Raw genomic sequence first — 5,000 nt, forward strand, 5'->3', positions numbered from 1 at the left:
ATAAATTTCACCTCCCAGCTCCTCCTTCCTCCTCTTCCTCCTCCTCTTCCTCCTCCTCCTCCTCCTCCTCCTCCTCCTCCTCCTCCTCCTCCTCCTCCTCCTCCTCCTCCTCCTCCTCCTCGTCTTCATCAATTAAAAGTACAGGTAAGATTATTAATTATTTCTGTGAAGGTAAGACAACACCTGCTAATGATGATGATGATGATGGCTATTATTATTATTATTATTATTATTATTATTATTATTATTATTATTATTATTATTATTATTATTATTGTTGTTGTTTGATTATTTATTTATTTTTACGTGGTCCAGATAGATAGATAGATAGATAGAAATACAGACACACACACAGACAGACAGATAGAGAGACACACAGACAGACAGACAGACACACAGACATGAATAAGATAAACAAACAAATAAATAAACAAATAAACTGGTTAACGGGGAGTTTATGAATATGGAGAACATTTACAAACACACACACACACACACACACACACACACACACACACACACACACACACACACACACACACACACACACACACACACACACCTCTGTAACTATCTATCTACCAATCTATCTATCACAGAACGCGCGGTGCCTATCAAGATGGCGGCGATGAATAAGACAAAAGACAGTCGGCCTCGCACCTCCCGACTCCCTCCCTTATTGCTCTTAATGGGATCGGAACCCTTTCCTGCCGCAGCGAAGAGGTTCCAACCCCACTCCGGCACCTCCTTTTGTTTATATAAGGGATCGATTCACGTTTTCTGTTATCTCTTGCGTGTGTGTGGTGTTTGTAGTCATTTAAAGGGTTTCTGTTTTTTAGGTAGTCTTCTAAAGGTTCTATTTCAGTTGGTGGTGTTTCTAAAAGGATCTGTTTGAAGGAGTAGACATTTAAAAGGGTGTCTATATTTTAAGGAGCCATTTAAAGGGTCTATATTTTAAGTAGGTGCCATTTTAAGGGTCTATGTGTGTGTGGATATTTCAGTGTGTGTGGATATTGTGTGTGTGAGTACTTGAGTGTGTGTGGATACTTGCGTGTGTGTGAATACTGTGTGTGTGTGTGGATATTGAAGTGTGTGTGGATATTAAGGTGTGTGTGGGTACTTAAGTGTGTGTGTGGATATTAAGGTGTGTGTGTGGGTACTTAAGTGTGTGTGGATATTAAGGTGTGTGTGGGTACTTAAGTGTGTGTGGATATTAAGGTGTGTGTGTGGGTACTTAAGTGTGTGTGGATATTAAGGTGTGTGTGTGGGTACTTAAGTGTGTGTGGATATTAAGGTGTGTGTGTGGGTACTTAAGTGTGTGTGGATATTAAGGTGTGTGTGGATATTAAGGTGTGTGTGGATATTAAGGTGTGTGGGTACTTAAGTGTGTGTGGATATTAAGGTGTGTGTGTGGATACTTAAGTGTGTGTGGATATTAAATCAATCACTCACTACTATTCTCTCCACCTTTTCTGACGCTTTTCCTCTTTTCCTTTTTTTTCATATTTTCTTTTCTTTTTCTAATTTTGGCTGACACTCCTGCCTTCATAAAAAAATGTAGGGTGTTTTAAAGGGTGTATATTTTAAGTAAGGGTGTTTTAAAAGGGTGTATATTTTAAGTAAGCGTGTTTTAAAAGGTGTATATTTTAAGTAATGGTGTTTTAAAAGGCGTATATTTTAAGTAATGGTGTTTTAAAAGGCGTATATTTTAAGTAAGGGTGTTTTAAAGGGAATATATTTTAAGTAAGGGTGTTTTAGATGGTGTATATTTTAAGTAAGGGTGTTTTAAAAGGCGTATATTTTAAGTAAGGGTGTTTTAAAAGGCGTATATTTTAAGTAGGGTATAAGTTTTTAGTGCTTAAAGTCAAGAATTTGTCTTTTATTAAGGTTTATTGAGTATGAGAGAGAGAGAGAGAGAGAGAGAGAGAGAGAGAGAGAGAGAGAGAGAGAGAGAGAGATCGAAATCTAAATAGTTTCACATTTAGAACAAAACGGTCGTGTCTCGTGTGTGTGTGTGTGTGTGTGTGTGTGTGTGTGTGTGTGTGTGTGTGTGTGTGTGTGTGCGTGACCTGGGTGTGTGCGGGTGTGGGCGGGCGCGATGTGGATGGGAGGAAAACTAAAAATACACCTTGATTTTTACACACTTTCTTTTAAGCATGTGTGGATATTTATGTGTGTGTGGATACTTGTGTGTGTGTGTGTGTGTGTGTGTGGGTACTGAAGTGCGTGTGGATAATTGAGTGTGTGTGTGGATACATCAGTGTGTGAGTACTTGAGTGTGTGTGTGTGTGTGTGTGTGAGTAAATAGAGAAATAAAGATAATAATAACAATAATAATAAAAAAGAAGAAGAAGAAGAAGAAGAAGAAGAAGAAGAAGAAGAAGAAGAAGAATGATGATAAAGATAGGAGAAAGAAGGAATTGAAGGGAAAAATGAAGAAAAAGAAAGAGAAGAGGCAGGAAAAGGAGAGAAATAAATAAAGATAATAATGAAAGGAGTAAATAAAGAAAAAAAAATAAATGAAGGAAGAAGAAGAAAAATGATAATAAGAAGGAGGAATTGAAAGAAAATGGAATAAAGATGAAGAACAGGTGGAAAAAAAATTAAATAGATAAAAAGAAAGATAGATAAAAGGAAGAAGGAAAATTATGAGAAGAAGAAAGAGGAATTGAAGGAAAATGGAATAAAGATGAAGAATAGGTGGAAAAATGTCGATAGGTAAATAGATAAATAAATAATAATGAATAATAATGATGAAAGAAAGGAAGAAGAAGAAGAAGAATGATAATAAAAAGGAGGAATTGAAGGAAAAATTGGAATAAAAATGAAGAATAAAGAAATAAATAGAATGATAAAGAAGAGTAGGAAAAAAAAATTGAGAAATAGATAAATAAAAGAAATAATGACACCACCACCACCACCATCACCACCACCACCACCACCACCACCACCACCACCACCACCACCACCACCACCACCACCACCACAAAAATCTCGTATGTAATATTACCTTCATTGCAAATCCATAGTTATATAGAGACATCTTCAGTTGCAGCCCCCACGCCCCCTACGCCCCTAAACTGCGACCCCCAACAGCCCCCTCACACATACACACACACACACACACACATATACAAAAACCCCGCCCTCCGCCTCCACTACCCGAAATGGCGTTCTCTGATTGGCTGAAATTACATGACGTATCCACTTGCTGCTCTCCTATTGGCTGACACGCACTCTGCCCTCTCAATCCCTGGCCTGTGATTGGCGGAGGGGCAGCGTGACGTCACAGACCGGGCAGGGGAAGATAAGTAGACAAGTTCTCCAGGAGTGAGTCTCCGCCAGGCCTTCACGGGAGACGCACGCACGCCGCCAGCTCTCTCTGCCCCCGACACACCTGTACTCAACTTACCTGTCTCTCCCGGCCAGGTGTTCTCTACAAATCTCAGGTATGGTGTTTTTTGTGGTTTATTTTGGGGTGTTTTACCAGTTTATTTGGGTGTTTTGTGTGTGTTTTTTGAGTATTTTGGGTGTCTTTAGCGGTTCTTCGGGTCTATTTAGCGGGTATTTCATGTGTCTAGCTGTTTTTTATGTCTTTTGAGGTGTTTGGGTGTTTTGAGCGGTGTTTTGGGTGAGTTTAGCGGTGTTTGAATGTGTTTTCAGGTGTTTAGCGGTGTTTGCGTGACTTTAGCGGTTTTTTTTTGTCTTAAGCGATTTTTTGGATGTCTTTAGCGATATTTAGTATGTGTGTAGCTGTGTTTGGGTGTGCTTTAAACTGTTTCGGTGTGTTTTAAACTTTTTGAGTGTGTTTAGCGGTGTTTGGATGTGTTAAGCGGTGTTTAGGTAAGTTTAGCGATGTTTGGATGAGTTTATTGGTGTTTGGGGTGTGTTTTAAACTGTTTGGATGTGTTTTAACTGTTCGGGAGTGTTTAGCAGTGTTTGGATGTGTTTAGCGGTGTTTGGATTAGTTTAGCGGTGTTTAGATGTGATTCGCGGTGTTTTGAATAAGTTTATCGGTGTTTGGGGTGTGTTTTAAACTGTTTGGGTGTGTTTTAAACTGTTTGGGTGTGTTTTAAACTGTTTGAGTGTGTTTAGCGGTGTTTGGATGAGTTTAGCGGTGTTTTGAGTGTGTTTAGCGGTGTATAGGTAAGTTTAGCGGTGTTTTGGATGAGTTAACGGCGTTTGGATGAGTTAACGGCGTTTGGATGAGTTTAGCGGTGTTTGGATGAGTTTAGCGGTGTTTGGATGTTTTTTTCTAATCTATTTGCTTGTTTTTCTTTTATTTCTTGTTTGTTTTGTCATGATTTTCTTTTTTTTTCTTTTTCTTTTTCTTTTTCTCGTGTCTAAGTGTCTCTCTCTCTCTCTCTCTCTCTCTCTCTCTCTCTCTCTCTCTCTCTCTCTCTCTCTCTCTCTCTCTCTCTCTCTCTCTCTCTCTCTCTCTCTCTCTCTCTCTCTCTCTCTCTCTCTCTCTCTCTCTCTCTCTCTCTCAAGAACAAAATACAAAAGGCAAGAAGAGGAAGAGGAAAGAGAGAAGAAAGAAAGGTAGGAGGGGGAAGAAGGAAGAAGAAAAAGAGGAGGAGGAGGAGGAGGAGGAGGAGAAGGAGGAGGAGGATAAAAGAATAAGGAAAAGAAGGAACAGGAAAAGGAGATAGATAGATAGATAGATAGAGAGAGAGAGAGAGAGAGAGAGAGAGAGAGAGAGAGAAAAGAAAGAATAATAGGAAAGGAGAGGAAGAGGAGAAGAAAAGGAGGAAGAAGAAAAGGAGGAGGAGGAGGAGGAGGAGGAAGAGGAAGAAAATAGAATGTATAGATAGATAGAAATAGATAAAGAATAGAAGAGAGAGAGAGAGAAGAAGAGAAAATAAAGACGAGGAAGAGGAGGAGGAGGAGGAGGAGGAGGAGGAGAAAGAAAGAGAAGAAGAAGAAGAAGGAAAAACTAGGGAAAGGAAGAGGAGGAGGAGGAAGAAGAGAAGGATAAAGAAAGGAAGAAGAAGAAGAAG

General features: G+C 39.4%; 2 protein-coding genes across 2 annotated transcripts in view; both read left to right on the forward strand.

Annotated features, from left to right (window-relative positions):
- Positions 1 to 1,058, forward strand: part of LOC123498662 (probable arginine--tRNA ligase, mitochondrial) — a 25,634-nt gene extending 24,576 nt beyond the window's left edge. Inside the window, 1 exon segment of the mRNA XM_045245988.1 lies at positions 600 to 1,058. The gene's annotated coding sequence lies outside the window, so the exon portion shown is untranslated.
- LOC123498666 (tachykinins-like) overlaps positions 1 to 5,000 on the forward strand; it is a 52,765-nt gene that overhangs the window by 10,833 nt on the left and 36,932 nt on the right. The window contains exon 2 of the mRNA XM_045245996.1: positions 3,280 to 3,449. The gene's annotated coding sequence lies outside the window, so the exon portion shown is untranslated. The remainder of the gene's footprint in view (positions 1 to 3,279; positions 3,450 to 5,000) is intronic.

The sequence above is a fragment of the Portunus trituberculatus genome, chromosome 7, assembly GCF_017591435.1.
Source record: "Portunus trituberculatus isolate SZX2019 chromosome 7, ASM1759143v1, whole genome shotgun sequence".
NCBI lineage: Eukaryota > Metazoa > Arthropoda > Malacostraca > Decapoda > Portunidae > Portunus > Portunus trituberculatus.